The 19,934-nt window shown below is 42.1% G+C and overlaps 1 protein-coding gene across 3 annotated transcripts in view; it reads right to left on the bottom strand.

Moving 5' to 3' along the window:
* tncb (tenascin Cb) overlaps positions 1 to 1,619 on the bottom strand; it is a 417,727-nt gene extending 416,108 nt beyond the window's left edge. For all 3 annotated transcript variants that reach the window (XM_072488244.1, XM_072488246.1, XM_072488245.1), the window contains exon 1: positions 1,400 to 1,619. The gene's annotated coding sequence lies outside the window, so the exon portion shown is untranslated. The remainder of the gene's footprint in view (positions 1 to 1,399) is intronic.
* Positions 1,620 to 19,934: the final 18,315 nt, after the last annotated feature.

Below are 19,934 nucleotides of genomic sequence, written 5' to 3'. Positions count from 1 at the left end.
AATGCACATTGTGTGGACACAGGTGGAAGTGAATAAAGCAGAGCCTCCCCGATATCATTTTTTTTTACATAGTCTTTTCTGAAAATGCGACCTATCATAATTTTAAAATTATATAATCTCAGTAGTAGCACAAGAAGAGTGCTCGTGCTTGCTCTTAATTTTCACCACCACTGTCATATCTTTACTGCTCTTGTTCGCAAATGGCCTCTTTACCTGAATATTCCATTTACCCTGCTTTAAAATCAATTGTACTTTGTTTAGTCAGCAATTGTAAAGAAATACTCTGACAAAGTATTGTTTCTGTTCTCTCTCATATCCACTGAGATTTTGTAACATTTCCTCTTTTTATGCAAAATAATAGACTGCTGGGGTGAACTATTGAAGCACACGAGCAAATCATCACTCATGGTCTTATTGACATGTCCTCCAGCCCGAAAAGAGGACTCATCTTATTTTTACTGTCGAGAATGCACTTCCTAAATGGAGTGTGGAAGCAAGGTCAATAGAAATGTTCAAAGGCAATTGGATATGTGCGTGGAAGGAAAATAAGACAAGAGGCAGGGATCGGAACGAACTGGATAGCTCTTTCGAAGACCAGCACAGACACAATAGGCTGAATGGCCTTCTTGCATGATGTAAAATCCACTGAACTTTATCTAACCTCTAAGCCACTTTAAATTTTCTTACAAAACAATTGTGCTGCGGAAAACAGTTCGAAATCCAATAAATCCTACGCCAGTTGTTTTATTCCAAATGCATTAACAAACTGTAACGGTATTCCAAACATAGGAATATTTTGACGGGAAATCAATTTTTATTACATATATAAATCAAACCGCACTTTTGTGCTTTGTTCTGTGTATATTTCTCCAACTGGCAGACAATTTGTGGCACAGATGTGTATTTACGAGTCCTTGCGTTTTATTAGAAGTGGGAACAAACACCCAAAAGGTCTGTTCATGGCCTTCAAAGAAACAAAGACAACACATGGAAATACAATCAAACGTGCGCCGTCACTTCTGTCTGGGCTGAGGGGCTGCTGGCCCTGTTCGCTTGCCCTTTGCCAAGATCGGGATAAGAGTGTGAGATAAATGCAATTGGAGTGAAGGATTGATAAAGTGCTTCAGGAAATAATGTTCTTTGGGGAGATAAAGAACGTATTCAGCACCAGACACAGCTACATTTATAAGCCAGAATAGGGCTGTAAACTGCTAAGTTCGCAGCTGACTTTAATCATGAGCGACTTGAAGATTTGAAATGAAATCTGCTGATCAACAGTTGTGTTATTCTGTGTGGAAAAAGACTACAAACATGTCGACAAACATCAGCCGCAGGTTACATGTCCAAAATGCTTCCTGCAAATTAATGGAACTTGAAAGAAAAACAAGTAGCCACTTACCTTTAGTGGTTCTGAAGTAACAATAGCACCCTAGCAGAAAGTGGAGACATTTCCCAGTGTAGCTGGGTAGTAGCTCTTGCTGTTTCTGAGGAAGTTGGGAGAGTGGAGGCTTTGCTCTGTGCTCCTGTTTAAATACCTCAGGTCTTCAGCTGCATTCGTGTTGGAGTTTCTTGCACTCCAAAAATAGAGCCCTGCCACAAATCAAGGATTTCCAGCTCAAACGTTGAAGGGTACCAAGGGAGAGAAGGGCTGCCTGCAAGTGGGAAGCTGTGACTAGCTATTGGTTGAACCTATACTCACCAGACTACAGGAGCATGAAAGGCAGCAGCGACTCAGAATAGGTGTTTAATTCACAATAGAGGAACGGGGTGAGAGACTTTAAATCGTGAGACACAGGCACTTTCCCCTTTTGGTATTATCTCTCAGAGGAAAAAAATAAGAGATTTGGTTTCTAAGGTGTTTATAAAGCATATCACCACCTACTGAGGGAAGATAAAACTAAATACTAAAAGGTAGCCCAGGAGGTTTAGTTAAAAATATTTCTTTAAATCAATAACTGTAGTAAATATAGTGCAACACATCTTTCTGTGTTCGTAGTTGGATTAAAACTAAAATTTTGTGATATTGTGACTAAAATTTGTAAATAGTTTGTACACTCCATTAATACATCAGCGACCCAACGGAAGATATGCGTGTAATTAAAATCATTCATTCTTTATATATTTTCTGCTGAAATTGATTGATGGTTAACACCTCAATAGCGTCCCACCTATACGTTGGCGGCACAGTAGCACAGTGGTTAGCACTGTTGCTTCACAGTGCCAGGGTCCCATGTTTGATTTTCGCTTGGGTCACTGAGCGGAGTCTCCATATACTCCTCGTGTCTGCGTGGATTTCCTCTGGGTGCTCCGGTTTCCTCCTACGAGTCCCGAAAGATGTGCTGTTAGGTAATTTGGACATTCTGCATTCTCCCTCTGTGTACCTGAACAGGCGCCGGAATGTGGTGACTAGGGGCTTCACAGTAACTTCATTTATGTGTTAATGTAAGCCTACTTGTGACAATAAAGATTATTATTATGTATGAGGCACCAAAAGTCACTTAAAATCTTTTAATTGTTCTTTTCAAAGAATTTGATGCCACTACACAGTGGATGGAGAGAAATGGGTAAATTCCTCGAAGTTTTTTGCCCTTCCTCCTCCCTTTTCTCCTCACGGCCCTCCTCAGAGCCAGGCTAATAGCTCCATGGTCACAAATACGTTTTGCTTATCTGAACATAATGGCCCTAAAGGTACAGCATGGGTTACTAGCATGCAAATATTTAGTGCCTGAAATTCCTCTCCTCCACTTGTTTAACAGAAATGTCAAACAAGTTGAAATAAGTAGATTACCGACATCGCTGGAATGGTGGTGAAAGGAATTTCAGACAAATATGTTTAACAGTTAGATACTAATAGCACATGGCAATATCAAGAAGGTCATGGCATTATTTATTAATTTAATTAGCAGAATGGTCTCGCATCATCGCCTTCTTACTCTACTGGAAATAAGCACATTCTCAGGTAATTTGTGGTTCATTGTAACCTTGCAGTAACAGTCTACTCCTCAGTTATGGAATTATAGAATCCCCACAGTTCAGAAGGAGACATTTAGCCCATCTAGTCTGCACCGGCCCTTTGAAAGAGCACCACACCTAGTTCAATCCCGTACCATGTCCCCATAATACCCCCCGGGGGCAATTTAGCATGGCCAATCCACCTAACTGACACATCTTTGGACTGTGGGAGGAAACCGGAGCACCAGAAGGAAACCCACGCATACACGGGGAGAAAGTGTAAACTCCACACAGACAGTCACCCAAGGCTTGAATTGAACCTGGGTCCCTGGCGCTGTGAGGCAGCAGTGCTAACCACTGTGCCACCGTGCCTCCTTGGTGAAGTGGAGCGGAAGCTTTGTTTAAAAGTGTCATTTGGAAAACCTGCTCCGGATTGTGGAATGCAAATCGCGAAGGGAGAGCATACCTTTGAGAGAAGATTTTTGTGCGTGGGAGTGGAGTGTGGAAACCCTCACATGACAATCATCTGGGGAGACTCTGAGGAGATATCCACAAACATTCACTTGTGATTCAGAGTGAAACGTGTACTTGCTCACAGTCATCTTGTGTGCTTACAAGGGACTTTGTGTTAATGATACCATTGTAGATAGTACTGTATTATTGATGCAGAGCAAAGCCAACAGCACGGGTTCAATTCCCGTACTGGTTGAGGTTATTCATGAAGGCCCTGCTTTCTCAACCTTGCCCCTCACCTGAGGTGTGGTGTTCCTCAGGCAAAATCACCACCAGTCAGCTCTCCCACTCAAATGGGAAAGCAGCCTATGGTCATCCGGTACTATGGCGACTTTACTATGGTAGATTAAAACATATTTTGTAATCTGTGTTAATCCTAAAATCTGTGCATAATTGTTAAGTTAAACTGGGTGTAAAGGCATATTGTACCATAATCAAATTTTTTCATGTTTAATAAACATGTTTTTCTTGTTGTTGAAACTAATTAGCGGTCCTGCGACTCTGTTTCTCCATGTTTCATTAAAAAAAAGGTTTCGAGCCGGTGTTCCATTCTTGGATCTTTAGTCAATGCAATGGTCTCTAACTCAATGATTCCTTGTAGCAAAACTCCATTATTCCATCTTCTAATGACAGTTGTCATGAAACGATTTCTCCTAATTTCTTTCCTTCCTCTCTTAACAACAATTCAAAACAGATAATCTTTTGTCATGGACTCCCAGACCAGAGGAGATAATCTTTCCATTATTAATTGACCAAACCTTTCATAATTTGACAGAAAAATTCTATTGAATTCAACTTCAGCCTTCTCTTTATCAGTGAAAACAGACTCAATAAGTCAAGGCTCCTAAGTATCGTTTTGCATCCCCAGTTTTTTGTTTAAATTCATTTTCGGGGTGTGGGCGTCACTGACTAGGCCAGTATCTGTTGCCTATCCCTAGTTGCCCTTCAGAAGGTGGTGGTGAGTTGCGTTCTTGAACGGCTGCAGTCTCTGAGGTGTGGGTACACCCACTGTGCTGTTACGGAGGGAATGCCAGGATTTTGCCCCAGTGACAGTGAAGGAACGGTGATATATTTCCAAGTCGGGATGGTGAGTGACTTGGAGGGAACCTCCAGGTGGTGGTGGTATTCCTAGATATCTGCTGCCTTTGTCCTTCGAGATGATAGTGGTGGTGGGTTTGGAAGTGCTATCCAAGGAACCTTGGTAGGTTCCTGCAGTGCAACGTATAAATGGTGCACACTGCTGCCACTGTTCGTCCGTGGTGGGGTGATTGAATGCTTGTGGAAGGGGTAGCAATCAAGCGGTCTGCTTTGTCCTGGGTGGTGTCAAGATTCTTGAATGTTGTTGAAGCTGCACTCATCCAGGCAAGTCACGAATATTCTAATGCACTCCCAACGTGTGTCTTGTAGATGGTGAACAGTCTTTGGGGGCTCAGGAGGTGAGTTACTCGCAACGGGATTTCTAGCCTCTGACCTGCTCTTGTAACCATTCATATGGCTAGTCCAGTTTAGTTTCTGGTCAATGGTAACCCCCCAGGATATTGATAGTGGGTGATTCAGTGATGGGAATGCCACTGAATGTCAAGAGACAATGGTTAGACTCTCTCTTGTTGAAAATGGTCAGAGCCTGCGACTTGTCTGGCATGAATGTTACTTGGTACTTGTCTGCCCAAACCTGGATTTTGTTCACGTCTTGCTGCATTTACACATGACTGCTTCTGTAACTGAGAAATCGTGCACAGTGCCAAACATTGTGAAATCATCAGTGGACATCTCCACTTCTAACCTTATGATGCAAGGGAGGTCATTGTCGAAGCAGCAGAAGATGATTGGGGCTGAGATGACTGATCTCCAACCACCAGAACCATCTTCCCTTGATCCAGGTATGACTCCAACCAACAGAGGGTTCCTCCGTGATTCCCATTGACTCCAGTTTTGTCAGGTGTTATTAAAAATATGGAAAGATGTGTCATTTGAAACATGGAAGTCTGGCAATATCTGGTCTGAGAGAAACATGAGAGGATGCAGGGCAAGATCCCACAAAGGGTTAACAGCAGCTGTCAGGGAAGGATTGTAAAATGCAGATATCCTTGGTCAGCAAACAAGACAAGCAGGATTTTGAATGAAGCCAAAAACAATGGCTCACACCTTCATTGAAAGTAACTATCTTAGTAAGGACCTGGAAAAGAATGGATGAGGTTCAGTTGAATTTTGTGATAATTTTAGGTGTGAAAAGTTGCTAATACCAGGTTTATCATTCTATGAGAAACATAATTCAAAGCCAAAATCAAAGTCAAAATTATGAGCTGAGGACACAATTGGAAAATAAAACTATAGAAATGACAGGAATTAAAAGTAACACCTCTTGAAGTCAAAGCATTTTGAACATCACAAAGGAAACAATGTAATCAGATCTATGAGATGAAGTCATGTCAAAATGAATACTTAGTTGGATTAAAAGGTTTAGATCAAAGGTACTTTTTACAATCTAAGAAAATAAGAGTTACTTTACAATAACATCATAAAAAACTTAACTGTTAGAAAGCGAATATAAACCTCGAGACCAGGGCAACCTGAACCAGGACCAGAAGCAGAACTCAGAGAGAGAGAGAGGGGGAAGCAGAGTCAGATTACAGTTAGCTCGGTCATGGGAAAGAGACAGGGCAAAGCAGCCGAGCTAAAATATCGAATACATCAAAGGAAGACTAGAATTTAAAGAGTAGCCAGATTCAGCTCAGAGTCAGCTCAGATATAGCTCTCACAGCTCTGTACATGGGAAAGATAGGACACAGCTACTGAGCTATCCAGCGAATACATCTAAAGAAGACCAGACTTTAAAGAAGATTGATTGTCAAGTTGGGCCTGAAGATCCCTTCAACCAACCAGAAGGATCCAGAAGCAAGATCTTTTTACTTTTCTGTAAAGATTTTATAAAGAGAAAAATATATATATTATAATAAAATAACTTAAAAGTTTTAATCTGAAACAGTGGTTATTAGTCTACTTTACTGACTTAGCAATGCGGGACCCAGGATAGATGCTACTAAGTGGTAAGTAGATGAAATCTTCGGTGAAGGTATGGGTTATACCGGGGGATAACTTGAAAATATAGTTTGACCTGAATAGCACCCACTGAAGCTTGCATCGGAGTTGGGGAGTGAGAATCCCTGATCACCATGTAGAATGTCGGCCCTTTTTGGTATAGGGGAGTTCTAAGAATAATGGTGAGTTTTCAAAAACACAGGGCTCCATGATGCCATACTCTTTTTTAAAATTTTACCAATTAAGGGGCACTTTAGCGTGGCCAATCCACCAACCCTGCACATATATTGGCTGTTGGGGTAGGACCTACGTAGACACTGGGAGAATGTGCAAACTCCACATGGATCGAACCCGGGTCCTTGGCGCTGTGAGGCAACAGTACTAACCACTGCACCACTGGGCTGCCTCATGATACTCGATCAAATGCTGTCTCAATGTCAAGGCAGTCACCCTCACCTCACCTCTGGCATTCAGCACTTTTGTCCATATATGAATCAAGTCTGTAATAGGGTCAGGAGCTGAGTGACCATAGCAGGGCCCAAACTGAGTATCCGTGAGCAGGTTATTTCAGAGTAAGTTCGCTTGATGGTGCTATTGTTAACCTCTTCCATCACTTTACTGATGATCGAGAGGAGACTGATGTGCACAGCTCCTACATCATTGAGGATGGGGATATTTGTGCAACCTCCTCCTTCAGTGAATTATTGAATTGTCCACCATCATTCATGACTGGATGTGGCAGGACTGCAGAGCTTCGATCTGATTCTTTGGTTGTGGGACCTCTGAGCACTGTAGTCCTGTGTTGTAGCTTCAGCAGGTTAACACTTTGTTTTTAGGTCTACCTGGTTTGTTCCTGGCATGCCCTCCTGCACTTTCATTGAATCAGGATTGATCAGGGTTGATCCCCTGGCTTGGTGGGAATGGTAGAGTGAGGGACATTCTGGGCCATGAGGTTACAGATTGTGGTTGAATACAATTCTGCTGCTGCTGATGGCCCACAGCCCCTCAGGGATGCGCAGTCTTAATTTGCTAGATCTGTTCAAAATGTATCCCATTTAGCACAATGGGAGTGCCACACATGATGAAGGGGATCATCAATGTGAAAACAGGACTTTGTCTCCTCAAGGACTGTACGGTGGTCATTCCTACCAATACTGCCATGAACAGTTATATCTGTGGCAGGTTGGTGAGGATGAGGCCAAGTATATTTTTATTTCTTGTTGGTTCCCTTACCACCTGTTGCAGTCCCAGTCTAGCAGTTGTGTCCTTTAGGACCCGGCCAGCTCGATAAGTAGTGGTGCTACCGAGCCTCTCTTGGTGATGAACATTGAAATCCTCCATCCAGAGTAAATTCTGCATTCTTGCAACCCTCAGTGCTTCCTCCAAATCATGTTCAACATGGAGGAGTACTGAGTCATCAGCTGAAGGGAGGATAGTCCGTTGTAATTAGCAGGAGGTTTCCTTGCCCATGTTTGATCTGAAGCCCTGAGACTTCATGGGGTCCAGAGTTGACATTCAGGACACCCAGGCAAATCCCTCATGACGGTATACCACTGTGCCGCCACCTCTGCTGGGTCTGTCTTTCCATGGGACACGTCATACCCAGGAATGGTGATTGTGATGTTTGGGACATTATCTATAAGGTATGATTCTGTGAGTATAACTATGTCAGGTTATTGCTTGACTAGTCTGTGAGGGACAGCTTTCCCAATTTTGGCACAACTCCCCAGATGTTAGTAAGGGGAACTTTGCAAAGTCGACCAGGCTAAGTTTGCCATTGTAGTTTCCAGTACCTAGGCCAATGCCGAGTGGTCTGCCTGGTTTAATTCCTTTTGTTTCCTTTTGTAGCCACTGAGTATAACTGAGGGGCTCGTTAAGCCATTTCAGAAGGCATTTAAGAGTCAACCACATTTCTCGATTCACATGTAGGCCAGACCAGGTAAGGGCCGGAGGTTTCCTTCCCGAAAGGACATTTTGTTTACAAAGATGGGCAAGATTCATGAGAGGCCTTGTCCAATCTCTCTGGCAAATAATGTCAATAATCCTATTTTAGCAGTTTAGCAATTTGATTTTTGCAGTGAACAAAAATAAAAGTACTATATATTTTTTGTATGTATTAATGGCTCTAATTTTAACCTGACACACATAGCTTGAATCCAGAGAGGAAGGGAGAAATGGAGGGAAAAATTGATTGAAGGAAGACAAAAGGAATTAAACATTGTTGGCAAGAGAAACATATTCCTGAAGCTTTTATCTCACACTCATCAGAACAAGAATGTCAAATTTCAAACAGTCGTAACAATTTATGCTACAGGAGAAAAGGACCTGTTGGAAAGTCGGCTCTGATTGATGGAGGTGTCATTATGGTGATAGCAAAGGAGAACCATAGGCTCCTGGATAATTCAAAAAAGGGCACAAGGCATGAACAGAGAAAGGGTCCTTGCAAATAAATGCACTTTGTTTCCAGCAAGTAAAAATTGAGCCTTGTTATGGACATGACCAATGGTTATTAGTATTGCTATTAGCACACTCAAGATTGTTCAGCAAATGCTGCCCAATTGTGGAAACCCATTTAACAGTAGATGTTTTGTTTTGGGTTTTGTAAGCATGGGCTGGTTGAGTATGGCCAATACTCTGTCTTCTAGGAACAACTGATGGAGCATGCTGTTTGATTGATCAGCCAGTCTTTGGGCTACATAGAAAATAGAAGCAGGAGGAGGCAATTCAGCTGTTCAAGCCTGCTCCACCATACATTATAATTATTAAGTTCAATACTCTGATCCTGTCTTCCCCCATATCCCTTGATCCATTTAGCCCCAAGAGCTATAGCTAATTCCTTGTTGAGATTACACAATGTTTTCACCTCAACTACATTTTGTGGTACTGAATTCCACAGATTCATCACTGTCTGGTGAAGAGGTTTCTCCATACCTCAGCCATAAAGGTTTACCCCTTATATAACCCCTAGTTCTGGAATCCCCCACATTCTTTCTGAATCTATCCTGTGTAATCCTGTTCGAATTTTATAAGTTTCTATAAGATCCCTTCTCACTCTTCTAAACTCCAGTGAATATAATCCTAACTGATTTAGTCTCTCCTCATATGTCAGTCCCACCATTCCAGGAATCAGCCTGGTAAACCTTCACTGCACCTCAATAGCAAGAACATCCTTCCTCAGATAAAGACACCAAAACTGCACACAATACTCCAGGTGTGGCCTCACCATTGCCAATACAATTATAGTAAAATATCCCTATTCCTATGCTCAAATCCTCTCGCTAAGAAGGCTATCATACCATTTGCCTTCTCTACTGGCTGCTATACGTACGCGCTTGCTTTCAGCGATTGATGCATGAGGACACCAAGGTCTCACTGAGTTTCCACCTCTCTCAATTTATATCCATTCAAATAATAATCTGCCTTCCTATTTTTGCTACCAAAGTCGATAACCTCACATTTATCTACATTATACGGCATCTTCCATGCATCTACCATGCCATCTCCCACTCACTCAGCCTGTCCAAATTCCGCTGAAAAATCTATGTGTCCTCACAGTTCACCCTCCCACCCAACTTTGTATCATCTGCAAATTTGGGAAGAATGCATTCCCCTCATCTAAATCACTGATTATGTTACGGGTCAGGGTTTATAATTCTGAATTCACCAAATGATTAAGAGATAGTCCTTCATGGCAGAGAGCTCAACAATACAGCTGCTTTGGCTGACTGCAACACACTGAAAAACGAAACCAAAAAGACAGACACACTCAAGCTTTTCTCAAAGTAAAACTAAAAAGCAGAAACAGAGCTCAGCTCCATCCCACATTCTGACATCACTGCAGTAACATGAGCAGCCAAATGTTTCTTAATGCGACATTCTCATGACACCTCCCCCCAAGAAAAAAAAACTCATCAACTTCAAGATGGTTTCATTTTTCACCTTTTCCCCATCCTTTAAGAAATGCACACAGTAAATATACTTTATCATTGCAAAAAGGAACACACACAAACAGGTATAATAATAGTCCATTTTTCTTTCGTTCTTCTTCCTCCAACTGAAATCCTTCTCGATTAACAGTCTCGTTGAACAGGAAGGTCTCTGCATGATCTGTCCATTTCTCTATGCCCCACCATTTCTCTTTAAAGTCAGATACTTTAGTTCAATCTGATCACAGAGCCCCTTGCAATTCTCCAACACAGGAGCATTGGTTATCACAGCTCTCAGGCAGTCAAATGCCTGTTGAGAGTCCGCTGTCCATTGAACTTTTCGACGTTTCTTCAGCAAGTCCATCAGTGGAGCAATCACGCTACAAAACGTTTGCACAAATGTTCGATCAAATCCACTCATGCCAAGAAATCGCATTATTTCCCTTCGTCTCGAGGGTATCGGAAACTCCTCAAGGAAAGTGACTTGGGCTTTTCCAAATTCACTTTTGGCTAGGTTTATCACCAAACCCGCCTCCTGAAGTCGATAGAATAACTCCATCAGATGTTCCAAATGTTCTGTCCATGTCTGACTGAAAATTACCAGATTGTCGATGTATACCACACAATTGGGTAATCCTGAAACGACTTTGTTAGTTAACCGTTGAAATGTGGCTGGGGCGTTTTCCATGCCAAATGGCATAACTTTGAATTGGTATATACCAGCTGAAGTCACAAAAGCTGAAATCTCGTTGGCCCTTTCGGATAAAGGTCCCTGCCAGTAACCTTTAAGTAAATCCAATTTGGAAATAAAAGCTGATTGTCCCACTTTCTCAATGCAATCCTCCAAACTTGGGATAGGATAAGAGTCCGTTTTTGTAACTGCATTAACCTTTCTATGGGTGAGCTCCATTGGCTGCAACCCACTTCAATTATGCCATTTTTAAGCATACTCTCAATCTCTTTGTTTACCTGTGCCAATTTTAAACGGTTAAGTTTGTATGGATGTTGTTTGATTGGAACAGCTTTTCCCACATCTACATCATGTATAGCCATTTTAGTACTTCCCAATTTATCTCCACAAACATGCCCATGTGATATCAATAACTCTTCCAGGCCAGTTCATTTTTCCTCTGGAAGATAACTCAACAATTTATCCCAATTTTTAAGAACATCCTCATTTTCCAATTCAATTTGAGGTATGTCAAATTCACAGTCATCTGGATTTGGTTCATCACTTTCAGTTAGAATCATTAAAACCCCCTCCTTTTTCTCTCCTTCCCTTTCAAAGTATAAGCATATTCACATGACACACTCGGTGAGTCTTCCTTCTATATGGTGTTTTTACCACATAATTCACCTCACTTAATTTCCTTTCAATCTGATAAGGTCCACAATACCTTGCTTTTAAAGGTTCAACTACCACTGGTAACAATATTTCATTTCATTTCATTTCATTTCAATATTAAAACTTTATCTCCACTGGCAAAACTACAATCTCTTGTCCGCTACCCGTTTCATCACATTTTGTGCAACTTTCAAACGTTGATTCGCCAATTCACCTGCTCTATTTAATCGTTCCCTAAAATTTGACACGTACTCCAGTAATGTAATTTCCGATTTCTCACCCACCAATTTTTTCTTAATCAATTTAAGTGGTCCTCTTACCTCATGACCAAAAATTAGTTCAAAAGGACTACATTTGGTTGACTCATTAGGTGCATCCCTAATTGCAAACAGTACGAATGGAATTCCTTTATCCCAATCCTCTGGATAATTTTGACAATAAGCCCTCAACAGTGTCTTTAATGTCTGATGCCACCTTTCTAACGCTCCCTGCGATTCTGGATGGTACGCAGTTGATTTAAATTGTTTTATTCCTAAGCTATCCATAACTTCTTTGAATAACTTTGAGGTAAAATTTGATCCTTGATCCGATTATATTTCTGTGGGTAGTCCATATCTAGTAAAGAATTTAAGTAACTCCTCCACAATCTTTGTAGCTATAATATTATGTACTGGAATGGCCTCTGGGAACCTAGTAGACACATCCATTATAGTCAAAAGATATTGATTCCCACTTTTTGTTTTAGGCAGCGATCCTACGCAATCAATTGGGACACTTGTAAAAGGTTCCTCAAATGCTGGAATGGGTATTAAGGGCGCTGGTTTTATCACTGCTTGAGGTTTCCCTATCACTTGACATGTGTGACATGATTGACAAAATGTAACTACATCCTTATGTAGTCCAGGCCAATAAAAATGTTTCTGCATTTTAGCTTGAGTTTTCCTTATCCCCAAATGACTTCCCACTGGTGCCTCATGTGCAACTCGTAACACTCCTTTCTATACCCTACCAGCAATACAACTTGATGAACTTCTGCCCACTTTCCATCCGCCTGCATATGTAAAGGTCTCCATTTTCTCACCAAGACATCACTTTTACGGTAATAGCACTCTGGTATACACTCAGATTCCTCTTCCGCATATGCTTTCTGATACATCCGTTTTATTTCTAGATCTTTTTGTTGTAACTCCGTCAATTTTCCAGAACTAAAAATATCCACCTCATCCTCCACCTGTTCTTGTTCTTTTTCAACCAACTGATCAAAAATCGTTTCTGACAATTGCACTTCAACGTCATCTTCATTCTTTGATTTCTCATCTTGTCTTAACCTGTGACTTTGCGACCTTGTTACTACACAATCCGGAAAAATCCTAGGATATTCGTCCTTCAACCCTTCAGTTGTTTGATTTTCCACTGGCTTATCAACCACAGTCGGCATCACTCCCACTTGCGATCCAGCTATATCATTACCCAAGATAAACTGTAATCCTGGACAAGATAGTTTCTCTATTACTCCCACTACCACTTCACCACCTTTTCTGGCACCATTCTTCCCAACCTACATAACTCCTCATTTCTTACCATTAAAGATTGACTAGCTCCTGTATCTCTTAAAATTGTGACTTCTTTACCTGCTCCTCCTGATACACATGAGTAAATTTTACCCACACAAGTAAATTCTTGAAAGACACCTGCCACCTTCTTATCAATCACCTCGTGAACAGTCCTTCGCTTCCCTTGGGCTTTCCTTTACCACTCTAACAAACCCCACTGTCTTATACTGTTTTGCCACATCAGCCTTCCCAGTGCTTTTCTTCAACCACCAACACTGTGACTTTACATGGCCTAGTTTATTACAGTGAAAACATTTGAAACTTTTCATTTCTTTTCCACCCTCCTGGATTTCTTTTTTAATCTGAGGTACACTCTCCTTATTATCTCCCATCCGATCACCTTTACCTTTACCACTTGAGTATTTCTCATGTCCCCAGTTTCTATCCCTCACAGGCTGAAACTGATGTCGGAAACCAAGCTTTGATTTATGAACTAATTCATAATCATCTGCCATTTCTGCTGCTAACCTCACAGTGTTAACGCTCTGCTCTTCCACATCAGTTCTCACTACATCAGGAATTGAATTTTTAAACTCCTCCACAAGTATAATTTCTCTGAGAGCTTCATACGTTTGATCTATTTTCAAAGCCCTTATCCACCTATCAAGATTACTCTGTTTGATCCTTTCAAACTCCATGTATGCTTGACCAAATTCTTTCCTTAAATTTCTAAACCTTTGTCTATAAGCTTCAGGCACTAGTTCATATGCACCTAAGATGGATTTTTTCACCTCCTCATACGTCCCAGATACCTCTTCACTAGCCCTACCTACCAGCTTTGTTTGAATCAGTAATACCAACATGTCCTGTGGCCATTTCATTTGTTCAGCTACCTTCTCAAATGAAATGAAAAAGGCTTCTGCCTCCTTCTCGTCAAACCTTGGAAATGCTTGGACATATTGAAATAGATTCCCACCAACCCTTCGACTTTGATGCTCTTTCTCACTATCCTCATCCCTATCACCCAACTGTATGTTTCCCTTTACGTCTGCCAATTTTAACTGACTGTCATGTTTCATGGCCATTTTCTGAAGTTCAAACTCTCTTTCTTTATCTTTTTCCCTGATCTGTATCTCCCTTTCTTTTTCTTTTTGTTCTGCTAGGGCTATTCTTTCCTTTCTCCTTTCTTCTCTCTCCTTTTCTTTTTCCTCTCTCTCTCTCTTTCTTTTTCTTTTTCCTCTCTTTCATATTCAAGCTGCTTTAATTCTTTCTCATGTTCCATTTGTTTAATTTGCAACTGAATTTTTGCCATTTCCAATGAGTCAAACTGTATCTCAGGCAACTTTAAATGCATAGCCACCACCATAATTATCTCATCTTTTCGCATTTTGTCAGGCAATGGTAACTGCAATGTTTTTGCCAAATCTAACAGTCTGCTTTTAGTCTTAATCCATAAGGTACTGCGTGTGACCGTCTCCACCCCCAAAAACTTCTGAGCCTCTGAAAGAGCCAATATCCATAACACACTCCCCACTTAAACTAAAATACCACACCTGAAAAGCAACCACAATAGCTCACCCCTCATTGTCTTTAAGTACACTAAACCAATCCAATAGATAAACTTTTATCCCAGACGAGCCCCCAATTGTTATGGGTCAGTGTTTAGAGAACCCCAAAGTGTATCATGGAGTTCATCTGGCCCACAACTTTTAATAGATTGTGGTATGAGGAGCACACAGCTCACTCTATAAAGTGGTACTTCAGAAATGGAAAAGTTCTTTTTTGAAGCAAAACAATGTTTATTCTATAAACTCAAGTTAACCTTTTTAAAACAAACAGTGAATATCTTAGCAACCATTAATTCAAAGATAACCTCCAAAGAATACAACACTAAGTAACCTGTATGTTGTCCTTTTACACCCAAAAGACTTAAGAAACCTTTAAACAGGAGCACATCAGAGTTTACATTCAATACTGAAAACATTTATAATTCTGAATTCACCAAATGATTAAGAGATAGTCCTTCATGGCAGAGAGCTCAACAATACAGCTGCTTTGGCTGACTTCAGCTGCAACACACTGAAAAACGAAACCAAAAAGACAGACACACCCAAGCTTTTCTCAAAGTGAAACTAAAAAGCAGAACCAGAGCTCAGCTCCACCCACACTCTGACATCACTGCAGTAACATGAGCAGCCAAACAGTTCTTAAAGCGACATTCTCATGACAGATATAATGTGAATAGTTGAGGTCCTAGCATAGATCCCTATAATCCCCATTTGTCATTACTTGCCAATTGTAAAAATATCCTTTATTCCAACTTGTGGCTTCCTGTCTGTGAACCAATTTTCTATCCATCTCAAGACACTACAATCCCATGTGCTTTGACTTTATATATTAATCTGCTATGCGAGACATTGTTGAAACCCATGGGCTGCACAGTAGCACAGTGGGTAGCACTGTTGCTTCACAACTTCAGGGTCGCAGGTTCGATTCCTGGCTTGGGTCATTGTCTATGTGGAGTCTGCACGTTCTCCATGTGTCTGTGTGGGTTTCCTCCGGGTGCTCCGGTTTCCTCCCACAAGTCCCAAACAACGTGCTGTTAAGTCATTCTGAATTCTCCCTCTGTGTACCCGAACAGGCGCCGGAATGTGGTGACTAGGGGCGTTTCACAATAACTTCATTGCAGTATCACTGTAAGCCTACTTGTGACAATAAAGATTATTATTATCAGAAAGTCTAAATAAACCACATCCATCGGGTCTCCCTGGTCAACTCCATGGGTTACATCTTCAAAGAACTCCAATAGATTTGTCAAGTACAATTTCACTTTCATAATTCCATGCTGACTTTGTCTGATTATACAACTGCTTTCCAAATGCTATGCTATGATAATGGACTCTAGAAACTTCCCTACTACCGACATGAGGCTCACTGGTCCATATTTCCCTTTTTTCTCCCGATCTCCCTTTCTGTCCTCCAATCTGTAGGACCCATTCCAGAGTCTAAAGAATTTGGAAAATGACCTCCAATGGATTTACTATATTCTAAGGCTACTTCCTTAAGTACTCTGGGATGAAGATGATCAGGCCCTGGAGAATAATCCACCTTCAATCCCACTAATTTCCCTAAAACCATTTCTCTACTAATATTAATTTTCTTCAGCTTCCCACTCACACTTGTGTTTCTCAGAACCTCTGGTTCATTTTTCATGTGTTCCTTTGTGAAGACAGAAGCAAAGTACCAGTTTTGTTCCTCAGCAATTTCTTTGTTCCCCATTATGAATTCCCCTGTTTCTGACTGTTTTTATTAATCTTTTTCTCTCTATATCCCTATAGAAACTTTTACAGTCAGTTTTTATGTTCCCTCCTAGCTTGCTTTCATATTTTATTTTCCCCATTCGTAATCAATCCCTCGGTCTGCCTTTGCTGAATTTTAAACTGTTCCCAATCCTCAGCTCTATTGCCTACATCCCACTGGCACTGAAATTAATACATGACTTTGCTCAATTCTGTGGTAGACAGGACATATTTTTGGACTGGCCTGTTTGTAGGAAATATGACTCGTGTAGCCACTGCATAGTAGCATTGACTAGCAGTGGTTAGCATTGATGCTACACGGCGCTGAGGTCCCAGGTTCGATCCCGGCTCTGGGTCACTGTCCATGTGGAGTTTGCACATTCTCCCCCTGTTTGCGTGGGTTTCGCCCGCACAATCCAAAGGTGTGTGAGGTAGGTGGATTGGCCATGCTAAATTGCCCCTTAATTGGAAAAAATGAATTGGGTACACTAAATTTATTTTTTAAAAATAGTAGCATAACTGGATTTTTGTGTCTCATCACTGCGTGGTCATTCAAAAATGCTATGCTGAAAATTAAATAACCCGATGTTGTAAGACTTCTTACTGTGCCCATCCCAGTCCAACACCGGCATCTCCACATCATGAAAATTAAATACCAGATTAGAGGTACATTACAGTACTTGCAGCACTGTATAGCAGATGTTAACATGTTGGCTTGAACTCCGCACTGCCTTTCAAAAATATTCAGCCCTGGCGTGGTCCTATCGCACTGCCAGATTGCAATCACATTGGACCCCACAGAAAATATCTGTCACACGACAGCATTCCTATAGGCTGACATTTAAACATCCAGAACAAAAATAACAGAGGATCTGATTCCTCTCTCACTCAACTAACCCGATAGAGACAATTGCAATATAAATCTCTCCGCTAGTTATGTATGTACCAAAGGAATAATGTTTGGGCAATATTCACCCAATTCTCCTTATGAAGGAGGTCAACGTTTTCCACTCTTTGACAGTGGAATCGTCTTGTCTCATTCCGAAAGGCTCCTATAATGGCTCATGGGGAAATGGAAATTCCACATTAGTGCACTGAAATGCTTTTCAAAAGTTTCTTTGAGCTTGCACTGAGCAGAGAATACTTTGGGCGGATTTCTCCCATTTCGCCCAGAGTGGGTTTGGTGACAAGCAAAAGAAAAATCTAGCGGGAGCCAAACAGTCATAAACCCAGGGGTGTTAAATCACGTTGCAATTCTCCCAATAGCGGGTTAATTGCGGGTTGGGCTTCCCACTAGATGGTGCCATGAGCACCATTTGCGTTCATTTACATCTCATGGATGCTCATTAACATAGCTGCTCGCCGGACTCCCGTCAGGCCTTCCAACCTCATGTCATACCAGGATGATATTAGATCAGTGTAAAACCCGATTGATAAAGAGTGGCATGCACAAGTCCTCAGTTTGCAAGAGACTTCGAGTTGAGTGCAACAAAGCCTACTTGCCACAGTTCTGAGCTGTCCCTGATGTGCTGAAGACCACTCTGCTGGTGCAGGCTGGTTGCAGCCTCCATCTCCATGCTGGGCTGGTCTTCATGGACAGCACTGTGCTGCTGGACCCTCCCGTCTCAGACCAATGCTGTGCCTGGGACTGGAGAGTACAGGGGTCGCCTTCTGCACTGGTACCACACACCAGTGTCTACCTGGACAGCACTGTGCTGCGGGAATTATGTAGCCACTGCTACAAAGGTCCAAAGTTCGACCAGGAGTGGAGTATGAGGTGAGATGGAGGGCCAGAGTGAGAGAGTGGCCTGATGAAGACAAAGGTGGGGGGTAATGTGGAAGGAGGATTGTGCAAGGAGTGGAGGTTGGGAGAGCGAGGGATAATGATGGCAGGCGAAGAGGTGGTTGAAGAAGATGAACAATGAAAGACAGGGGTGAGGGAAGCAGGGCGCCAACAAGCTTGCATGAAAAGCTCAGAGAAAAGGGTGTTTAAGGGATAGCACACATAGCATTGGAAGGGGATGCATGCAGTCTCCAGATTATGGGGCGGTTATGTTCATGTTAATGTGGCATATTAGGATGGTTTGCATGACCATTAAACAGGTTGGGGCTGCAGTAGTTTGTGAAGGTTACAGTGCTCCATAGTCCACTTTGGAAATGGGAAATATGCCAAGGCTCCCGTTTAAGTCCAGGACTTGCAGGCAGGTATCAGAGAGTGTAGACATTCCAGCTACAAAATGGAAAGGAATCACATACGATAGGCAGTCCAGGGGTTATGTGGACCTCCAGTCTTAAATCAGAGAAAAGACACAGTGCAGGAGAGCAGCAGCGATGCAGCAGGAGCAATCATTGGAAGAATGGTGTAACCCGGCTGCAGGGAGGGACAAGGTCTGTGTGCTTCACAAGAAGAACGCACATCTTGGTGTGCAGTGCTGTCCGACAATTGATGTCCTTGGGTTTGGCGAGCTCTGTCTTGGGCTGCAGGGGCATGGTGATGGTCACGGGAGGCATCAATAGCATATAGATCGGGAACACATTATACAGGGAATCCATAATACAGTGGGAAGTATGTGAAGCTCGTATGGGATGAAGGTGGATTGTGGGGTGGGGTGACAGTGTACATGGCCTCCAGATGGAGTGGGTAGACATCCACATGTGGCATGGGCGTCTTGCATTTGAACCGTTCGGCGGGGAATGTGGCAATGTCCTCCTCAACAACAAAAGCATCCAGTATTTAGCATAGAATAACAGGTGGCATATCTACCTGCATACCATAGGTAAATTGGAGGCATGTGGACAAGGAGGATCAAACTCCATCCTGTAATAGTGGTGTAGGACCACCATTTCAACACACAAGTTAAATTACATCTTCCAAAATCGGACGTAAGATTGGTTCTGTCTCAGAGAGATGTGATGAAGTGCGGAAGGATCGCTCTGCTGGCTTCTGGGGTCCTTCTCAGGATCCATACTCACTTGTCGGATATTACAGTGGGCTGTGTCGCGGTCAATGACACAGGACATAGACCCGGACATGCAGGAAGCAATAGCAAGCCAGATTTCCGATTTTCAGTTTACTGTGACTTTCACAATCTGGTTATGCAGAGGTGAATCCTCGTCCAAGGGACTGGAGGAGGAGCCATCTTCGGAAATTGAAGATGAGGAGGTGCACAAAGCCTAGAGAGATGCTGAGGGACAACATGAGTGCCATTTTGTCATGGGGGCGGGAAATGTGGGAGGCGTGCCCGTGATTAACCTCATTGCTGAAAGTTTTCATGAGGAGTAAATCTATGTCCGATCATCAAGAGAC

This window comes from Scyliorhinus torazame, chromosome 22, assembly GCF_047496885.1.
Source record: "Scyliorhinus torazame isolate Kashiwa2021f chromosome 22, sScyTor2.1, whole genome shotgun sequence".
In the NCBI taxonomy this organism is placed as follows: Eukaryota; Metazoa; Chordata; class Chondrichthyes; order Carcharhiniformes; family Scyliorhinidae; genus Scyliorhinus; species Scyliorhinus torazame.
This window is presented reverse-complemented; position numbering and strand designations above follow the sequence as displayed.